Consider the following 23,593-nt stretch of genomic DNA (forward strand, 5'->3'; position numbering starts at 1 on the left):
TGAAATGTCCCCACTGTGAGGTGCCGTGTGACAGGCCTGCTGCTCCATTCATAAGAAATACTGTGAAGTCCTGTCAGTGCATATGTGCGTGTGCAATAGCAGTAGTTCAGTGGGGGTACAGCGTGGCACAAGGAGCAGATAGGACTGGACCTGGGAACCGCAGTTAAGTGATACCAGCCCACTGACACCAATGTATGTATATATTTTTTTCCCCCACTTACACCAATGCCTTATTTTATATATAAATCAATGAGAAAAATCCACACAATCTGGTGGAAAAGAGTGCCAAACACAAACACATGTTTCGGGCCTTCCCCTAGCCCTTGATCAATGGCATATACACAGACTCCAACCAGACTGCTATTTAAAACTAAATGTCTACATTTAGACACCTGATTTAAATAATCCTTAAAGTGACATGTTCTTATATTTCATGGCTGACATAGAAATCTTATTTTGTGTATATTGCTCATGCATTTTGTACATATATACATCAGAATACAAAATTTCATCAAGGAGAAAGAGAAGAAAAAATAAATTATATATATATATATATATATACACACACAGAAATGAGCAGCATCATTGAATACATTAAAACAAACCAATTGAGGAGGCTTCCAAGTGGTAATATTTAAATAAATATTTAAACAGATATAACAGATCTTATCTCAATGAGGAATACAAACAATAAATCTATTACCAAACAGTTATGCAATAATAGTCCCAAAAGAGTCTGTGCTCTGCACTATTCAAAGGGCCTTGATGGAAATCAAGGTATAGGTGGCTCCTCTCCTCTTCACAGATGAATCTAAACAACTATGAAGTGAAACACAAAACAGAGCATGAAATGATGCAACCAAAATCCAAAAATGGGTACTCACATTTGGCAATAGCACACCAGGTGCTGCTCAGTCATTTGAATCACAAGAAAGATCCCAGGATATGAAGCTCAACTCTGTGTAGCATTCACATGGGAAAAACAAACGGCTAGATTACGAGTTGCGCGTCAAGGTAAAAAAGCAGCATTAACAGGCCCTAACGCTGCTTTTTTACACCCGCTGTAAATTTCGTAAAGGCTTTTTTCTATGGGACTTCCATAGCACCGGTATTACGAATTTTTCCTGGGAGGCCAAAAAGTGAGCGGTATAGCCTCTACCGCCAAGATTCCTAACGCATTTTAAAGTCAGTAGTTATGAGTTTTACGTTACAAAGTTGTAGCATAAAACCCATAACTAAAGTGCTAAAAAGTACACTAACACCCATAAACTACCTATTAACCCCTAAACTGAGTCCCTCCCGCATTGCAAACACTAAAATAAAATTATTAACTCCTAATCTGCCGCTCCGGACATCGCTGCCACTAGAATAAACATATTAACCCCTAAACCACCACACTCCCGCCTCGCAAACACTAGTTAAATATTAACCCCTAATCTGCTGCCCCCAACATTGCCGCCACCTACATTATACTTATTAACCCCTAATCTTCCGCTCTGGACATCGCCGCCACCTACATTATACCTATTAACCCCTAATCTGCTGACACCAACATCGCCACCACCTACCTACATTTATTAACCCCTAATCTGCCGTCCCCAACTTTGCCGCCCCTATTCTAAACTTATTAACCCTTTAAACCTAAGTCTAACCCTAACCCAACACCCCCTAACTTAAATATAATTTAAATAAATCTAAATACAAATTACTATCATTACTTAAATTATTCCTATTTAAAACTAAATACTTACCTATAAAATAAACCCTAAGCTAGCTACAATATAACTAATAGTTACATTGTAGCTAGCTTAGGGTTTATTTTTATTTTACAGGCAAGTTTGTATTTATTTTAACTAGGTAGAATAGTTACTAAATAGTTATTAACTATTTAATAACGACCTAGCTAAAATAAAGACAAATTGACCTGTAAAAAAAAAAAACCTAACCTAAGTTACAATAACACCTAACACTACACTACAATTAAATAAATTACCTACATTAAATAAAATTAAATAAAATTAGCTAAATTACCAAAAAAACAAACACTAAATTACAGAAAATAAAAAACAAATTACAAGATCTTTAAACTAATTACACCTAATCTAATAGCCCTATCAAAATAAAAAAAGCCCACCCAAAATAAAAAAAAACCTAGCCTAAACTAAACTACCAATAGTCCTTAAAAGGGCCTTTTGCGGTGCATTGCCCCAAAGAAACGAGCTCTTTTACCTGTAAAAAAAAAAAATACAAACAAGCCGCCCAAAAGTAAAACACACCATCCACATAACCATCCCCCACAATAAAAGCCTAACTAATAAAACCTAAGCTCCCCATTGCCCTGAAAAGGAAATTTGGATGGGCATTGCCCTTAAAAAGGCATTTAGCTCTATTGCAGGCCAAAGCCCTAACCTAAAAAATAAACCCACCCAATACACCCTTAAAAAATCCTAACACTAACCCCCGAAGATTCACTTAGCAGGAGAAGTCTTCATCTAAGCGGCAAGATGTCCTCAACAAAGCCGGCAGAAGTGGTCCTCCAGATGGGCAGGTCTTCATCCAGACGGCATCTTCTATCTTCATCCTTCCGACGCGGAGCGGCTCCATCTTCAAGACATCCGGAGCGGACATCCTCTTCTTTCGATGGCTAACGACAAATGAAGGTTCCTTTAAATGACATCATCCAAGATGGCGTCCCTTAGATTCCGATTGGCTGATAGAATTCTATCAGCCAATCGGAATTAAGGTTGAAAAATCCTAAGGATGAAGATAGAAGATGCCGTCTGGATGAAGACTTCTGACCATCTGGAGGACCACTTCTGCCGGTTTCGTTGAGGACATCTTGCCGCTTGGATGAAGACTTCTCCCGATAAGTAAATCTTCGGGGGGTTTTTAAGGGTGTATTGGGTGGGTTTATTTTTTTAGGTTAGGGCTTTGGGCTGCAATAGAGCTAAATGCCCTTTTAAGGGCAATGCCCATCCAAATGCCCTTTTCAGGGCAATGGGGAGCTAAGGTTTTGTTAGTTAGGCTTTTATTTGGGGGGGTTGGTTGTGTGAGTGGTGGGTTTTACTGTTGGGGGGTTGTTTGTATTTTTTTTACAGGTAAAAGAGCTGATTTCATTGGGGCAATGCCCCGCAAAAGGCCCTTTTAAGGGTTATTGGTAGTTTAGTTTAGGCTAGGTTTTTTGTTTTTTTTTGGGTGGGCTTTTTTATTTCATAGGGCTATTAGATTAGGTGTAATTAGTTTAAAAATCTTGTAATTTGTTTTTATTTTCTGTAATTTAGTGTTTGTTTGTTTGTTTTTTGGTAATTTAGCTAATTTTATTTAATTTATTTAATTGTATTTAATGTAGGGAATTTATTTAATTGTAGTGTAGTGTTAGGTGTTATTGTAACTTCGGTTAGGTTTTATTTTACAGGTAAATTTGTATTTATTTTAGCTAGGTAGTTATTTAATAGTTAATAACTATTTAGTAACTATTCTACCTAGTTAAAATAAATACAAACTTGCCTGTAAAATAAAAATAAACCCTAAGCTAGATACAATGTAACTATTAGTTATATTGTAGCTAGCTTAGGGTTTATTTTATAGGTAAGTATTTAGTTTTAAATAGGAATAATTTAGTTAATGATAGGAATTTTTATTTAGATTTATTTGAATTATATTTAAGTTAGGGGGTGTTAGTGTTAGACTTAGATTTAGGGGTTAATAAATATAATATAGTGGCGGCGACGTTGGGGGCGGCAGATTAGATGTTAATAAATGTAGGTAGGTGGCGGCGATGTTTAAGGGTGGCAGATTAGGGGTTAATAATATTTAACTAGTGTTTGCGAGGCGAGAGTGTGGCGGTTTAGGGGTTAATATGTTTATTATAGTGGCGGCGACGTTGGGGGCAGCAGATTAGGGGTTAATAAATATAATGTAGGTGTTGGCGATGTCGGGGTGGCAGATTAGGGGTTAATAAGTGTAAGATTAGGGGTGTTTAGACTCGGGGGTTTATGTTAGGGTGTTAGGTGTAAACATAAAATGTGTGCTTTATGTGTTAGACTTTTTCTCAGCCGGCTCTCCCCATTGATGTCTATGGGGAAATCATGCATGAGCACGTATAACCAGCTCACCACTCACTTAAGCAGCGCTGGAATTGGAGTGCAGTGTGGAGTACAATTTTGCTCTACGCTCACTTCTTGCCTGTTAACGCCGGGTTGATAAAAACCCGTAATAACAGCGCTGCAGGGAAGTGAGCGGTGAGAATAAACTGCAAGTTAGCAACGCACCCCTCATAACGCACAACTCGTAATCTAGCTGAAAGTTGCTAGAACTGTGCTTAAGTTTAAGAATGTGTTTATTTAAAAACAACACATTAAAAAACAAAAGCAGTGAGTTAAAATAGGGGTGTCCAAGTTTTACCCCCTATCTACAACGCGTTTCTCGACAACTGTCGTTTCATCATGCCTGATATTTTCAAAGAGTTAATGACCATTGGACCACTGATTTCACTATAGGAATATGTAGGCTGGCAATTGCCATTCACCGAATGGTGTTTTGGGCACAGAAAAGGATGCCAACTTTGGCATGGGTGCAGTATTTCAACATTTTCATGAAGTAATTTATATTTTTAAAGGGTTAATGACTATTAGATTACTGATTTCACTATAGTAATACAGAGGCTGGATTCCCCTCCATGACTAGCAATTGTTATGAGCCAGGTGCAAAGGTGTTTTGAACACAGAAAGTAATACCAACAGTGTCATAGGTGCTGCAATTTACAATTTTTAATAAGCAACTGATATTTACAAAAGGTTAATGACCATTGGACCACTGCTTTCACAATATAAATTTGCATAGGGTAGATCCCCCTTTATGACATGGATTTTTTTTTAAACCTGGTCCACTAGTGTTTTGGGCACAGAAAGTGATGACAACATTGGCATAGGTGCAGTATTTCAAACTTTTCATTAAGTAACTGATATTTTACAAAGGTTAATAAATTTGTGCCACTGATTTTACTATTTTTATTTGACACACAATTGCCTTTAGCCTGGCCCAATTGTGTTTTGGGCATAGAAATTAATGCCAACCCTGACATGGGTGCAGTATAATTCACTGATATTTTTAAAGTGCTAATGACCACTGGGCCATTGATCTGACTATGAATATACATAGGGTAGATCCCCCTCCATGACATACATTCTTCTTGTTAGACTTCAAGGGACATTCTGATGCAAAAAAAAATGTTGTGGCATGTTATTTCTGCATTAGTGTCCACTTTAAAGGGGTTAAAAAAAATAAAAAAAAACAACTGTGTCCTGCTCATGGGCTGCAATGTGTTGTGGCTCCTGAGCAGGACTTTTCCTTGGTATTTAACTCCATTGTGGAGTTTAAGACTTAGAAAGGGATATTAATGCAAAACCAGAATTACAGCATTTAATATGTTCATTTATGGAGGCTATATTGCACAACACAAGTCATTTCCTTCTAGTTTCAATTTGAATATGAAGATTTTACTTAAAGGAACATGATTTTGCAATAAGAAAATGGTTTTATGCATTGGGTAATACTCATGTGCACCATTGCTTGCCTAAACTTACATTTGTAATGCCCACAATGGATATAAACACTTGATCAAAGTCATCTCTAGATCAGCAATATACTGCTCATGGTGAGATGAATACACCCGGGTATTTGTGGCTATGCACATATCCTGACCTTCATGGGCCCAGTGGCCATGTTCTCATCCAGCTGAATAGTGCATTTCAGGTCCAAAATGTACATTATCTATGAGACCAATAGTGCAGTAAGAAAATACTTTATTGTTATTCGGCTACATTACGAGTTTTGCGTTATGAGCGGCTCAGTGCTAACTTGCAAGTTATTGCCACTGCTCACCTCCCTCTAGCGCTGCTATTACAGGTTTAAAAAAACCTGGCGTTAGCAGGCAATATGTGAGCGATGAGCAAAATTGAGCTCCATACCGCACTCCAATACCAGCGCTGCTTTGAGCTGGTTTTACGTGCTCGTGCACGATTTCCCCATAGACATCAATGGGGAGAGCCGGCTGAAAAAAAAGCCTAACACCTGCAATAAAGGAGCGTAAAGCTCACAGTGATTCCTATGGGAAAGAAAAGTTATGTTTACACCTAACACCCTAACATAAACCCAGAGTCTAAACACCCCTAATCTGCAGCCCCCGACATCGCCAACACCTACATTACACTTATTAACCCATAATCTGCCGCCCCCGACACCTAAATTACAGTTATTAACCCCTAATCTGCTGCACCCAATGTCGCTGCCACCTACCTACACTTATTAACCCCTAATCTGCTGCCCCCAATGTCGCCACCACCTACCTATACTTATTAACCCCTAATCTGCCGCCCCTAACATCGCCGCCACCTACCTACACTTATTAACCCCTAATCTGCCGCCCTAACATCGCTGCCACCTACCTACACTTATTAACCCATAATCTACTGCCCTCAATGTCGTCGCTACCTACCTACACTTATTAACCCCTAATCTGCCGCCCCCAATGTCATTGCTGCCTACCTACACTTATTAACCCCTAATCTGCCGCCCCCAATGTCGCTGCCACTATACTAAAGTTTTTAACCCCTAAACCGAACCAGAAGTCTAACCCTAACCCTAACAACCACTAACTTTAATATAATTAAAATAAATCTAAATAAAAATTACAATTAATACCTACATAATTCCTATTTAAAACTAAATACTTACCTATAAAATAAACCCTAAGATAGCTACAATATAACTAATAGTTACATTGTATCTTGCTTAGGTTTTATTTTTATTTCACAGCTAAGTTTGTATTTATTTTAACTAGGTAGGTTAGTTAGTAAATAGCTATCAACTATTTACTAGCTACCCAGTTAAAATAAATACAAATTTACCTGAAAAATAAAACCTAACCTGAGTTACACTAACACCTAACCTTACACTACAATTAAATAAATTACATTAATTAAATACAATTAACTAAATTACAAAATAAACAAACACTAAATTACACAAAATAAAAAAGAAATGATCAAATATTTAAACTAATTACACCTAATCTAATAGCCCTATCAAAATAAAAAAGCTCCCCCAAAATAAAAAAAAAACATAGGCTAAACTAAACTACCAATAGCCCTTAAAAGGGCCTTTTGCGGGGCATAGCCCCAATGAAATCAGCTCTTTTACCTGTAAAATAAATACAAACAACCCCCCAACAGTAAAACCCACCACCCACACAACCAACCCCCCCCCCCAAATAAAAAGCCTATCTAAAAAACCTAAGCTCCCCATTGCCCTGAAAAAGGCATTTGGAAGGGCATTTAGCTCTTTTTCAGCCCAAACTCTAAGATAAAAATAAAACCCACCCAATAAACTCTTAAAAAAGGGAAGTCCTCAGCGAAGCCGGCAGAAGTCTTCATCCAAGCGGGCCGAAGTCTTCATCCAAGCCGGCAGAAGTCTTCATCCAGACGGCATCTTCTATCTTCATCCATCCAGCGCGGAGCGGCTCCATCTTTAAGACATCCAGCGCGGAGCATCCTCTTCTTCCGACGGCTAACGAAGAATGAAGGTTCCTTTAAGGGATGTCATCCAAGATAGCGTCCCTTGAATTCCGATTGGCTGACAGAATTGTATCAGCCAATCGGAATTAAAGGTGAAAAATTCCTATTGGCTGATGCAATCAGCCAATAGGATTGAGCTTCAATCCTACTGGCTGATCCAATCAGCCAATAGGATTGAGCTTGCATTCTATTGGCTGATTGGAAGAGCCAATAGAATGCAAGCTCAATCCTATTGGCTGATTGCATCAGCCAATAGGAATTTTTCACCTTTAATAGCTGCAGCCCTTTTATTGTCATACGAATATATATATATTTTTTTTATCTCTGTCCTTATAAATATTGCACAAATAGATTATTACTATAGATTATACCAATTGTAGATCATCTGCATAAACTGCATCTTAATTCTTGGAAAAAGCATTCTTAATTAAATTGCTAAAGGTTCTAAAACCAGGTTGAACAGAAGTGGTGAAAGGGACAGCCTTGTCGATTGCCTCTTCTTAAAGGAAAAGAGACTTGGATATATTTCCATTTAACAGAACACTTGGGTTAGCTTTTGTATATAATTTAAGAATTATATTCCCAAAATAACCTGTAAAATTGTAATCTCTCAGAACTGCAAACAAGAATTTCCATTCAACCCTATCAAATGCCTTTTCGGCATCTAAGGCTTTCGTTCCAATATTTATCTATCACATGAAAGATTTTCTTAGATTTTTAGATTAAGTTCTGCCCGACATAAAACCTACTTGACCCTTGTTTATTAATATGGAAGTACTTCTTTCAACCTTTCGGCTAAAATCTTAGTTAGAATTTTATAATCCAGATTGAGTAGTGAAATTGGACGATATGATTCTGTGTTTTAAGGGTCTTTGTTTGTCTTTAATATAATTGAGATGTTTGTCCATTTACAGATGGATGATAATGATTGTTTACTTAAAGGGACATGAAACCCCAATTTTTTCTTTCATGATTCAGATAGAGAATATAATTTTAAACAAAATTTCAATTTACTTCTATTTAATTTGCTTCATTCTTTACAATGCACATGTGTGAGCCAATCACACGAGGCATCTATGTGCAGCCACCAATCAGGAGCTATTGAGCATATCTAGATATGCTTTTAAACAAAGGATATCAAGAAAATTAAGCAAATAAGATAAAAGAAGTAAATTGAAAAGTTGTTTAAAATTGCATGTTCTTCCTAAATCATGAAAGACAAAATTTGAGTTTCATGTCCCTTTAAAGGGATAGAAAAGTCAAAATGAATCTTGCATGATTCACACAGAGCATGTAATTTTAAGACACTTTTTTTGAAGACACTATTTTCAAATGTGCTTCTTCCTCCTGGTATCTCTAGTAAAAAAGAATATGCACATATCCTACACTAGTGGGAGCTAGTTGCTTATTGGTAAAGGAATGTATAGGGGGTGCCACTTGTAAACCAGAATATATTGACAAAGCTGGACACAGCAAAAACTGTATTACAATTGACAGTAAACAAATGTGGTCAATATAAGAACAAATCAATGGTAGATAGTTTACATAAAATGTGATAATAATGTGGTAAAAAATTGAAAGTCCCAAGTGACCAGACACGGTGATGTCACAAAGATATATGGAGGATAATAGGGGTTAAGGCAGCTATTTGTAAGAGGATAAAGGCCCAGATCCTGGATCAAATATCTGTAGACAACATAAGAAGACAGAAGTGCCACATGGCCTACCATACCATCTACAGATTGCTGGTCAGCCATTGGAGATAAGTCTGCTGGGTGACTGTATTGATCCCAGTCCGCGTCCTCTACACCACTAGGGGTGTCTCACCAAATGTGAGTGTTTTATTATACCGATACATGTTTATATAGCTTATTAAACAATATTGGGCTATGTGGCGCTTCTGTCTTCTTATGTTGTCTACAGCTGCTTATTGGTGCCTGCACACATTTATCTCTTGTGATTGGCCAACTAGATGTGTTCTGCTAGCTACCAGTAGTACAAAGCTGTTGCAAAGGATAACAAAATAAATAATCAAATTTGATAAATTGGAAAGTTGAGAATATTATAGGGGGCACCCTTACTGTGATGGTAATTATATAATCACCACTCTACTAGATATTTGTTGGTAGTGAACTAATCTTAGTATATACAACCAGAGTATCACATATAGAAGGTAAATGATAAGAAATAAAAAGGGCGACTCCTAGTGCAGATCAATGGTGCTTTCAAGATCCCGGTATTAACCCAAGTATCGCAGGGTACTCACATTTATTAAAGCACCCAATGGTGCATAATACGCCTACTGGACTATTTAAGTGGTCCAGTGCACATTAGCAGCAATATCCTTAATGTATGGTTCCAAAGCTCCTCCGGTGATCATAGGCGGTAGGTAAAACAAAAGGACTCAAAAAAAAGTGCTTGATGATAAAAATTGAAGTTTTATGTTAAAAAGAAATATAAAAGTATACAATATGTAATAAAAGCAGTTACTATATTGCTACTTGTTTCTCTGAGTCCTCTGCACTGTTTCCTCGGGCATATAGTACTCACAGCACTTTGAGTCTCCAAATTTATTAAGCCTGATGAAACAGCCACTGGTGGTCGAGAAACACGCTGCTACTTGTTTTTAATATTTTTAATAAAGTAAGTTGATTACTTTTACCACTTGCTGTCATAATATATTGATATCATTTGGAAACACCATATTGGGTCACCATTTTTCTTTGCTGGATTCCTGGAGTCTCCTGACTATCTGTGAATAAGTCTGTTGGGTGACTATATTAATCCCAGCCCGCTCCAATAGCATCCAAGGAGATGCTTCAACCTAATGTGAGTGCATTTTAACACTTAATATCATTCAACTTGGGTCAAACATTACTAGGCCATAGAGGCACCCTGTGTTTTCTACCACTATTCACAGATTTCCAAATATTCTTGGGAGGCCAGTCTTCTGGGTGACTGTTATTGATCCCAGACTGCTCCATTTGCACTACTAGAGGTGCTCCATCGCATGTGAGTGTATCTGACACACATAATAATTGTTTCTCTGTATCAAACAATATTGGGCCATGTGGCGCATCTGTCTTCTTAAATTTTCTTTAAATTGGAAAGTTGCTTAAAATTGTATGTTGTATTCGAATCATGAAAGAAAATTTGGGGGTTTCCTGTCCCTTTAAAACATAACTATTATCTAGAGTTTGTTAGACACCAATGATTTAATTAATCATACGCTTATAAAAATCAACAGGAAGATTATCTGGGCCTGGGTACTTGTCTTTGTTAATATTTTTTTTTTAAACATTATTTTTATTGAGGTTTTTGGCTTGAACAATAAACAGCATATATCATATGTCCACATACAATAGGAGCAATTGTAAAAAGACCTTACAATCCGACTAGTTTAAGAGTTATACATGCATATTTTATCTAATAACCAGTATACCTGGAACCCTAGCAAGAGATATAATATAATTAGAGTAATATAGTGAGTAGAGGGTCAAGTATAATGACTCCTAAAATAAGAGCCCAGGTAATACTCTTGTAAAAAATCTTCATATAGATAACTTTAACTCTGTCACTCATAAAAGTCGGCAAACAATTAAATATTTTCAACATTATGTATTTAAAAAGACATATTAATATGAAACCTCATTTTAAATATGATTGCATAATCTCCTACACAAGATCAGGTCATTTGTGTTCCAAAGAATATAAAAGAAGTAGTATGGTATAAAGGAGGGTCTTAATTGATATATATGATCATTCTTAGACCACTTATGAGGATCATGTAGCAGCTGATAAGGTTAATAACATAAAGAATCTGAAACTTGCATTCAAGAAATATTTGAAGGGAACCCCCACTATCTCCTATCATGTAAAGGAATAGAAAAACTCCTATACTCCAATACAGAGAGGTAAATGTACCATGTACTTGAGATCTGTAGGATATGTAGTAAATTATGTACTTATAGGAAATTATGAATAAATTACCTAAATAGGGTTAGTTGTTATACGGGGAGTAGGGTAACATAATTTATATATGTGGAGGATAGTAGGGTACTGAAGTTTCTAAGGGCTTATAGAAGTGGTTACTCAAAATAGAGAATACAATTGTGAGCAGCATTAGTAAATGTGTCCCTCAGGGTGGAACTATCTGGGAGTAGAATAGGCGTGTTGGAGGTGAGATGATAAAATATTAATTAAAAAAAAAAAAAACAGCCGGCAAGAGCCGCTCATGTAATAAAGATTAGATGCAGCCTGATTCTATGTGATGTTTAAAGGGACACTGAACCCAATTTTTTTCTGTTGTGATTCAGATAGAGCATGCCATTTTAAGCAACTTTCTAATTTACTTCTATTATCATTTTTTCTTTATTCTCTTGGTATCTTTATTTGAAAAGCAAGAATGTAAGTTTAAATTTCGGACCATTTATGGTTAACAACCTGGGTTGTCCTTGCTGATTGGACAGCACCAATAAACAAGTTCTGTCCAGGGTACTAAACCATAATTATCTGGCTCCTTAGCATAGATACCTTCTTTTTCAAATAAAAATAGATAGAGAATGAAGAGAATTTGATAATAGGAGTAAATTAGAAAGTGGCTTAAAATTGCATGCTCTATCTGAATCACAAAAGAACATTTTTGGGTTCAGTGTCCCTTTAAATGTTGATAGAGGAGTTTAGCGAGTATTGATAGAGGAAAAGCTCTATTTATATATTTACATTATCTGTGAAGGGATGTGGTATAGGATAGAAAGGTAGCTAATTGTGACTTAATGAAGAGAAGTATTGTGGGTTTATGTGATCTGGCAACTATAAGTTAACTGTCAGTTTGCATGTCTCTATAAAGATACACTGTGCCCAGTTAAGGGCTCTGGTGTCCGCTTTTCTAATGGTCTGTGCAAAGCAATGAACGAAGTCTGGAAATTGGTGGATAAGAGATGGGCTGCCATTTATAGCTGTGATGGAGTTCATAATGTCAAGGGCAGTGATAATTCTTCTCTCAGGCTACTAGGTTGTGTGGTGCAGGAGTATGAGGGGTTGAAATTCACGGCTGGTCTTGTTGGATACATTACTTACATCCACGTGGTGTAACTAAGTGTGAGTATGCCTCGAGCTAAAGTGGTTTTATTAGAACTGGTAAGCTTGTGAGGATTTGCTGGCGGTAAATACACTGTTATTCTATCTAAATTTCCTGCTAATCTCAAAGCTAATGATAGTCAGATAAAGTCCATAAATAGCACTGTATATGGGCAGCTTAGCTAAAGGAATATGGGAGCCTTATTTCATATATAGATTCAAACAGATTAAGTAGGTTCACCTAGTAGAAAACAACCAGTAAAGGAAACATTGTTAAAATAGTAGGTAAGGTATAATCTGAGGCTAGTTACTTAGATTCAGCTCATAAAACAGTTTTCTATACTATAAACTTTACAACATCATTAACTACTAATAGATCTCAAACAACCAATTACTTGGGAGCAACGTAAAATATGAAATGCGTGAACAAATGTATGCTGGGACTTAGTGCCTTATGTAGCATGTGAAAAGTCCACTGGATCGCATGGAGATCCTCTCTAGCCCACTCCTGACCTACAGTCAATCTGTATGTAACAATGTGCATCTGGGTCCCCGCATGTAATAGGATCGGAGCCCAACTTCCACAGTTCTAATAGATCCATTGATTCACCAAGAGGCAGCAGCCAAATCGTCCGGACTCTACCCTCCCATGCCATGTGTCTCTTGTGAGAAATGTAGAGAGTTCCCTGCACTCGCCCGTAGGAGCCGGCCGCATCTCCCTGGGACGTGCCCAAGGATGGGTGAGCAGACTTCAGTTCAGCTTGGGGATCCTGGCTGGGAGGAATAGGATGTTATTGGTACTTCCGTCTAACAAACGAAGTAGAACTTTTCTGCAGCAGAATATCTTTATTGAAGCTTGGTGAACTGTCAACAAAGAGTGGTATTGTTCCGTCGTCCGCCTCACTAGTTGTGGCATTGACCGCAGCCTCTCCAAGCGTCTCTGCCTGAGATAATAAGGGGTGCTGTGTGATGAGCAGGTCTGCAATCGGCTCCGTAGATTCAGTATTGTGGGATGTGGGTAAGCTGGCACCATCTTATAAGCGCGTGTGTTCAAAAGTGGTCAGGGGGTCATTAAGCCTTCTTTCAGCTTTGTGACCTTGTTCCTCCAGCAAGGTGGCAACCTGTGCATAGAACTCCTCCATCGTGTGTCTCTAGTATCAAGACTATTACCCAGCAAGATATCTAGTGATGGTATAATGAACTAGGCCATTGAAATCAGTTCCGGTTGGTGTGTTTCTTCTAGAGTTAGGTTTACAGCTTTATTTGTAGCATCTTACTCAGAACCCATACCTCAGCTGATATTGTAAGAGCTTCTGCAGTTAGCATCCGACCATGGCTGTGGTTTAGACACGCCCCCTGCATTAATATTTTTAATCGTGTCTCTGATCTCCTTTTCAGTTATTGGAGTATTTACCTTAAGTAGCTGGTGTTCTGTAATCTTAGGGAGACATAGACCATCCCAAAAGGAACTATTTTCCAAATCATTGGAAGGGGATAATTAAGAAGTATATACTTTCTTGTATGTTAGGAAAGCTTCCATAATAGTATCTGTTTCTCCAACAATTTGCCCATTATATTTAAAAAAAAAAAAAAAATTATTTTTATTTTTATTGAGGAAAAAGAAATGTGAACAGATCATATAAATAAAACAATATAGCAATCATTTGATGTACAGGAATAATGGTAATCCTCATTTTTCAGCCCCTAAAAACACTAGTACAGGCCACTCTTGGACCTTATCTGTTATCTTCATGAAAGTCCAGGGGTTTATATTGAACATATACCATAAATGAAACTAAAAATAAGTAAAGAATTGCATCAAGGAAAATATAAAACATTTGCAAGTAAACTTGAGATAAAGATGCCAAGACTACAACTGGACAAGTATACAGCACAGCAAATATACTTAAAATGTAGAACAAAAAACAGACTTTTACTCTCTTGGTGCATGGTATTGAAGTATGTAACAGAGGCTGTAATTGAAAACTCTACCAGGCAATGGCTACACAAGCAATCCAATTTCCCACCTCACACTGAAAGAATTACTTAGTGGACATTATGTAAGCTGGTTTTGAAGTATCTCAAACCTATAATAGTATTTATACTGCCATGTACAATTAGTTCAGTAGTGCCGCCGCACTAGGTCTCCTTCGTCTGATTTCCTGCTGCAGCTTCACAAATACAGCTTAAAGTAGATTATATGAGTTGCCCCATGTAAATGTGGCAGTACAGTATATCATAACGGCAAGATAGCTGTGTGGCCACTTCAATAACCGGCAGATTAAATGAGATTCTGCTGAAAAAGCGTCCGCTCCCAATCGTGGTTCAGACACGGCCGCAAAATTTTTCTTTTTCTTAATTAAGCAAGCATTTTCCCTGATCTGTTGCAAAACCTGTTCCACCTTTTTTTTAGCCAGCTTGCTGTAACATATAAAGATTATATTCCTCCTCAATTTAGTAACATTCCATTAAGGCCTGTTTACCTCTACCTTCTTTGAGATTTTTTTTTTTATATAATTACATTTTACAAGGTTTATGGTAAGGCATACAGAGATCTTGGTACAATAAAACATAATAATAGTGGGATACAGTCATGATAAGATACAAAATCTTTAAAGGGACAGTCTAGGCCAAAATAAACTTTCATGATTCAGATAGAGCATGTAATTTTAAACAATTTTCCAATTTACTTTTATCACCAATTTTGCTTTGTTCTCTTGGTATTCTTAGTTGAAAGCTTAACCTAGGAGGTTCATATGCTAATTTCTTAGACCTTGAAGCCCACCTCTTTCAGATTGCATTTTAACAGTTTTTCACCACTAGAGGGTGTTAGTTCACGTATTTCATATAGATAACACTGTGCTCGTGCACAAGAAGTTATCTGGGAGCAGGCACTGATAGGCTAGACTGCAAGTCTGTCAAAAGAACTGAAAAAAGGGGCAGTTTGCAGAGGCTTAGATACAAGATAATCACAGAGGTTAAAAGTGTATTTATATAACTGTGTTGGTTATGCAAAACTGGGAAAGGGGTAATAAAGGGATTATTTATATTATTTATTCCTGAAAGAAAGATCCAATAAGAGCTTACATAAATTAGATGCCTGATGATCAATTTGCCTCCAGAATGACACAGGAGGCCTCTTTTGGACCTCATCTAAGAGTATTAAAAGTTTAGGAAGATCTTTTGGGTCTTAAATGAAAAACCTATTTTTATTTTTTTTATCAGGATCTATAGAAACACGCTTAACTGGTCTTTAGGGTAAAATAAATAAAAAAAAATTGCATCATATTGACATCTTTAACGTCTATTAATAAAGAAATGGAGAAGCAAAGACTACAACTGGACAAGCTTATAGCACAACACATTTAACTATACATAAAATGGAAAACAAGTACAGACTTTTACCCTCCGGATGCATAATGTTGAGGAAAGCTAAAGAGGCTGTAATTAAAGACTTTATAGGGCAATGGCTAAATAAGTGACCCTGTTTCCTGTCTCATACTGAAGGAGTCTCTTAGTGGACACTATATACAGTAAGTTCGTTTTGAAGTTGCTCAGACTGATAATAACATTCAAACTTCTGTGTACAATTAGTTTAGTATATAAGCATGATAAAGTCACCAATTTAGCTTACATACAAAGAAGGTAGGGAACAATCCAGTGGTTTAGAGTCAAACCCCTACATCTATACAGGGAGTGCAGAATTATTAGGCAAGTTGTATTTTTGAGGATTAATTTTATTATTGAACAACAACCATGTTCTCAATGAACCCAAAAAACTCATTAATATCAAAGCTGAATAGTTTTGGAAGTAGTTTTTAGTTTGTTTTTAGTTATAGCTATTTTAGGGGGATATCTGTGTGTGCAGGTGACTATTACTGTGCATAATTATTAGGCAACTTAACAAAAACAAATATATACCCATTTCAATTATTTATTTTTACCAGTGAAACCAATATAACATCTCAACATTCACAAATATACATTTCTGACATTCAAAAACAAAACAAAAACAAATCAGTGACCAATATAGCCACCTTTCTTTGCAAGGACACTCAAAAGCCTGCCATCCATGGATTCTGTCAGTGTTTTGATCTGTTCACCATCAACATTGCGTGCAGCAGCAACCACAGCCTCCCAGACACTGTTCAGAGAGGTGTACTGTTTTCCCTCCTTGTAAATCTCACATTTGATGATGGACCACAGGTTCTCAATGGGGTTCAGATCAGGTGAACAAGGAGGCCATGTCATTAGATTTTCTTCTTTTATACCCTTTCTTGCCAGCCACGCTGTGGAGTACTTGGACGCGTGTGATGGAGCATTGTCCTGCATGAAAATCATGTTTTTCTTGAAGGATGCAGACTTCTTCCTGTACCACTGCTTGAAGAAGGTGTCTTCCAGAAACTGGCAGTAGGACTGGGAGTTGAGCTTGACTCCATCCTCAACCCGAAAAGGCCCCACAAGCTCATCTTTGATGATACCAGCCCAAACCAGTACTCCACCTCCACCTTGCTGGCGTCTGAGTCGGACTGGAGCTCTCTGCCCTTTACCAATCCAGCCACGGGCCCATCCATCTGGCCCATCAAGACTCACTCTCATTTCATCAGTCCATAAAACCTTAGAAAAATCAGTCTTGAGATATTTCTTGGCCCAGTCTTGACGTTTCAGCTTGTGTGTCTTGTTCAGTGGTGGTCGTCTTTCAGCCTTTCTTACCTTGGCCATGTCTCTGAGTATTGCACACCTTGTGCTTTTGGGCACTCCAGTGATGTTGCAGCTCTGAAATATGGCCAAACTGGTGGCAAGTGGCATCTTGGCAGCTGCACGCTTGACTTTTTTCAGTTCATGGGCAGTTATTTTGCGCCTTGGTTTTTCCACACGCTTCTTGCGACCCTGTTGACTATTTTGAATGAAACGCTTGATTGTTCGATGATCCCGCTTCAGAAGCTTTGCAATTTTAAGAGTGCTGCATCCCTCTGCAAGATATCTCACTATTTTTGACTTTTCTGAGCCTGTCAAGTCCTTCTTTTGACCCATTTTGCCAAAGGAAAGGAAGTTGCCTAATAATTATGCACACCTGATATAGGGTGTTGATGTCATTAGACCACACCCCTTCTCATTACAGAGATGCACATCACCTAATATGCTTAATTGGTAGTAGGCTTTCGAGCCTATACAGCTTGGAGTAAGACAACATGCATAAAGAGGATGATGTGGTCAAAATACTCATTTGCCTAATAATTCTGCACTCCCTGTATATATTTAAGCTAGTCACCATGAATTTCTACCTGGTTGTTTGGCGGCCATTCTAATGAAGGGTCTAACTTATATTAAATGATGTTACGTGTTTATAAGAGAGAGGTAAGGGAAGGCCCTGCTAAATTGTACAGTATAGGAGAGATTGCTGTCAGTATTAAAACTGTGCGTATTTCACAGCCTGACTGGCAGAAATATATGAAAGTTGCTTGATAAGTTATCAGGCCCTATTGGTTTAGATAATATCCCTCAGCTGATCTCATCCCTTAGTCTAGTAAAGCTTAGCAAAATTATGTTTATAGCTAAAACAGGTTTGTTAGTATAGGCAGATTTATAATGTTAACACCAAACAATATTATTATAACATTGATCACAAGAACTTATTTATCAACAGATTCATACTTAAAGGGTTAACTAAAATACCGGTGATTTGGCAAAGTATAAGACCTAGAGTCAAAGTTAGTTTCAGGTATCGTCTGTATGGAAAAACAGCTGAGTCCCAGTGCCCCAGGACTTTGAATGTATAAGTGGGCCAAATTTAATGAGATCCTTGAAACCTCATATTTTATTATGAATGCTGGTGTCCACAGACCGTGGGGGCTTAATTTTATATGTAGCAGTCAATCCTTTACAATCGCCCGGCATTTGAGAATACCTGCATTTGGAATTAGTTGTCTTCAGGAGGTAGCTGTGCTTATCGCAGTTGTCAAGCGGAGTGTCCCACTGGTATAATATTTGGTCCTTGGCTTTAGTTTCCCGGGGGTTCCCCCAAAACCCCTCTGGGTCACAACTGGCAAGGAGTAAGTTATCATTTGTGGAGGCACATTAGGCGTGCTGTCCAAGGCGATCCCTATTGTTGTTGAGCCTTTCTTCTCTGAGACTATGGTTTCGATTTGAATGTTGTTAAGTATCTTTGGGTTCGCTGTGTCATACATCACCCTGGGTGAGGAGATACCAATGACTTCTACGCAGTCTTCCCATTGCTGATTTTCCTCTAAGAGAGTTAGTTCCAGGGTTCCCTTTGTAGCCGTTGCAGAATCTTGGGTCAGATTCTCAATAAGGCGCAAGCAAAGTGCTTCAAATCTTCACCAGTGCTCATTATTAAAGATGTCTTGAGAGCTAAGGTCCTCTGTGGCAGCCATTTTGGTCATAGCATGCAGTGGATTTTCGGCGCCTGATTGCCGTAGGTAGTGATGGTTTGTCCTCTTTTCTTTCAGTGGTAAGAATGTGAATGAGGGAATTTGGCTATATACACTAGTTTGTCCAGTTGTAGCAAATTACCTCGGTTATCCAAGGGGGTGGTGCTGCCTATTATGTGCCACTGCACTAGGCCTCCTTCGTCTGATTTCTAGTCGCATGTTCACAAATACAGCTTAGTGTAGGTGATATAGGTTGTCCCACGTAACTGTGACAGTGCAACATACAATAGCATTGAAATAGCTGTGTGGCTTCTCTATTAACCGGCAGATTAAAAGAGATTCAGCTGAAATTCTGACTGCAGCTTTTAAATTGACACCAAGCATAGCACTGCTGAACAAACTACCAGAATTCCCTTGCAGACTCAGAAGACAACTGTTACAGGTAGGCTTGAACTGAGCTAAATCCCTTATAGCATTGAACTGGAAAACCCAAAAACCCCTATTGGCTCATGCATGGATAGAAAAAGTCACAGGGTTCCTAGAGATGGAAGAGTATGGCTACCTAAAAAGACAGAAACTCCCTTTTGCACAAGACATGAGATTCATATGGGAGGATTCATTACATTCCCTTTCCAGAGACACTGACTGCCCAATAGACGAGACTGAGGCGGATGATTTGGTGGCTGGGGGCCCCCCCTTTTAAAGCAAAACAAGCTCAGCATAAGCCTCTGGAATAGCCAGTAAACAATGCCCTAAGTTTTACATCAGGGGAACACTTTTAGACATCACAATGGAATACACCAAGATATGGATTGCACAGATGATAACCTTTACCAGCACCATTTTATTTTATTTGGTTTGAATTGACTTGATACTAGATATGAAAGTGCCTAGAAGGATTAGTATAAAAACGATTTACTGAACAAACTAAGCACAGAGTTTCCAAGAATGTTAAGCCTTAACTATGTTTATGATTGTTGAAAGGAGACTTGTAGTCCCCATATATGTTGTACTACCTTCTACGAATTTGCAATAAAGCTTTTGAAATAAAAAAAAACACACAAAAAAAACGAGGATTGGATTCTGATTTGCTGATCATTTAAAGAAGAAGGTAGCTACGTAACGGTGGGGGTTGTTCGGCTGCCATATTTACCTCGTATTAGTGAAGTTATCGATGGTGATTACTACAAGAAGCAGGTAGGCAAGGCAAAAGGGCTATGCTGCATGTGGATCTTCGTTTTTTATTTTTCAAGATTGCATAATGTTACCGCGAGTGTTGACTGTACCTTTAAGTACCACTTTTGCGGTTTCCCAAAAAAGCTAAATATAATTTATGTGTTCACAATTGTTTTTCTTAAAATCTATCCACCTCTCTTCTAGAAATTTTTTAAAGTTGTTAGATTTCGCGAAAAATGAATGTTTTATAAAGAACATTTTGAGCCCCAGAACCAAAGAGATGGGAGTATGATCTGATAAAGAAAAATCTAGAATCTTTACCTCAGAGACCTGTTCTGCTAAATTAGCAAAAATAAGAAATAAATCAATCCTAGATAAAATATTGTGCATCTTAGAATCACATGTGAAATCAGATTCATCCAGGGATCTTTCCCTTGATATATCTATCAATTTTAACAAATCAAAAAACACTGAAAATATGTTACTTTCATAGTTTAACTGTGATTTAGGAACTTTTGTTTATTATCTTTATATGTTTTTCTATCTAGTCTGGAGTTAAGGGGTGAATTAAAATCTCCCCTCACCACTAAATTTTAGTAAGCATTTTCACTAGTGAAAACCAAACTTTTTTTATCCTGTGAATTTGGTGCCTATAAACTAACTGTGTAAACATTTCCTTTCACCTCAATATTCAATATAAGAACCCTTCCTTCCCTGTCCTGAATAACTTTTAATATTTTATAATCTAAATCTTTGTGCAGTAACATGGCTACACCTCTTTTGTGTTTTACAGCTGAGGAAAATAAATAAACTTGATTTATTTAGTGACTTTTAAGTTTATTACATTATTTATATATAAATATACAGTCATGGCCAAAAATATTGGCACCCCTGCATTTCTGTCAGATAATGCACCACTACGCCCACAAAATTGTTGCAATTACAAATGTTTAGGCATTCTCGTGTTTATTTTGTTTGTATTGGTATGACACAAAAAATTGGAGAAAAAAAGCCAAATCTGACACATTCCATGCAAAACTCCAAAAATTGACTGCATAAAATTATTGGCACCTTCTCAAAATTGTAAGAAATAATTGCATTACAAGTTTGTGATGCTCCTGTAATTTGTCATTAAACTCACCTGTATCAATTAACAGGTGCTGACAATATAGAAATCACAACGGCAACCAGTTAAAATGGTGAAAAATGTACTCAACCTTTCTGTTATGTGTCTCTGTGTACCACACTGAGCATGGAGAAGAGAAAGAGCAGCAAAGAATTGTCTGAAGATTTGAGAACAAAAATTGTGGAAAAGCATGGACAATCTCAAGGTTAGAAGTCTATTTCCAGAGATCTTAATGTTCCTGTGTCCACTGTGCACAACATTGCAAAGAAGTTTACAGCCCATGGCACTGTAGAAAATCTCCCTGGACGTGGACGAAAGAGGAAAATTGATCAAAGATTGCAACAAGGGATTGTTCGAATGGTGGACAAAGAACCTCAATCAACTTCCAGACAAATTCAAGCTGACCTTCAAATGTGTCAGCTCACACTATACGTCGCCATCTGAATGAAAAGGGACGCTATGGTAGCAGACCCAGGAGGACCCCACTGCTGACACAGAAATATGAAAAAGCCAGATTGGAATTTGTTAAAACCTACCTGACGAAGCCAAAATTCTTTTGGGAGAATGTGCTGTGGACAGACGAAACAAAATTACAGCTTTTTGGTAAAGCCCATTATTCTACTGTTTTCAGAAAAAGAAATTAGGCTTTTAAAGAAAAGAATACAGTCCCTACAGTCAAACATGGTGGAGGTTCACTGATGTTTTGGAGTTGCTTTGCTGCTTCAGGCACTGGATGTCTTGACTATGTGCAAAGAATTCTATGGTGCAATGTAGGGCCCAGTGTCAGAAAGTTGGGTCTCCTTCAGATGTCATGGGTCTTACAGCAGGACAATGACCCAAAGCACACATCAAAAAGCACCCAGAAATGGTTTAAGACAGAGTGCTGGAGAGTACTGAACTGGCCAGCAATGAGTCCAGATCTCAATCCCATAGAGCACCTGTGGAGAAATTTCAAAACAGCAGTTGGGAAAAGGAACCCTTCCAATCTAAAGGCTGTGACACACTGCAAGCGATGCGGCGTGAGGCGAAGCAGCTGCTTCGCACCGCGTCGCATTGCTTCTGAAGTTCAAATATTTCATCTCTGAGCACTCAGCTACGCGACCTGACGCAGCAGAGTGCTCAGAGATGAAAAGGCAGGACACACTGAGTGCACACAGCCGCATGTACACGCGTGTCACAGCCTTTAGAGACCTAGAGCAGTTGACGAAAGAAGAGTGGTCCAAAATTCCAGTAGAGAGGTGTAAGAGACTCATTGATGGTTACAGGAAGCGATTGATTTCAGTTTTTTTTTTCAAGGGGTGTGCTACTAAATATTAAATTGAGGGTGCCAATAATTTTGTCCAGTCCATTTCTGGAGTTTTCCGTGGAATGTTTTAGATTTGGCTATTTTTTTTCTCTCTACTTTTTGTGTCATACCAATACAAACAAAATAAATAAACATAAGAATGCCAAAACATTTGTAATTGCAACAAATTTCGAAGTGGTGCATTATCTAACAGAAATGCAGGGGTAACAATATTTTTGGCCATGATTGTGTATATATATATATATATATATATATATATATATATAAATGGCTATTATAAGAAAGCCCTATCTGTCCTTAAAAAAAACAATATATATGGGTGCACTAAATATAAAAGCAGAGACAAGCGGCAGGCAGAGGAATTGCTGGTCCGGCTTCATGAAGAAAAGGTAAGTATTTTAACAAAACGGTGAAATGTAAACTTTGATGAATGAAAGTGCCCCTGTTTGGATTTTTAAAAACCGGACACGCATTCCTTAGTTTACATTAACTTTAAACTAAATACAGGCTGAACTGGACATAGGGAAGAATTAATTTCAAGCACCTCCCTCTAATCGCGGGTGCTGCCATTATGGAAACTAGACTAGAGGCAGGCAATAACATCAATGCCATGCTTATAAAATGCATTTAGTGTTTAATGTCCCTTTAAAGGGAGTTATTATAGTTGAACAATTACATGCTCTAATTTGTCAGAGCATGTCATTTTCTGACTAGTGACCCTGATCTAATGTGTATTTAACCCCTGAAAAGGGGTTTAACACACAGTAGATGTTTTGCTCGGGACTTGCAATGCACTGCTGGTCCCAAGCTAAACCTGCTGATGATCCAGCTTGATTGTGTGTTCAGCTTGGGACCAGTAGTGCACCATGAATCTAGAGTTTAACCGCTTTGTGGGGGTTAAATACACACAATAGCCAGAAAATGACATGCTCTAACAGAT

Source organism: Bombina bombina, chromosome 2 (assembly GCF_027579735.1).
Source record: "Bombina bombina isolate aBomBom1 chromosome 2, aBomBom1.pri, whole genome shotgun sequence".
In the NCBI taxonomy this organism is placed as follows: domain Eukaryota; kingdom Metazoa; phylum Chordata; class Amphibia; order Anura; family Bombinatoridae; genus Bombina; species Bombina bombina.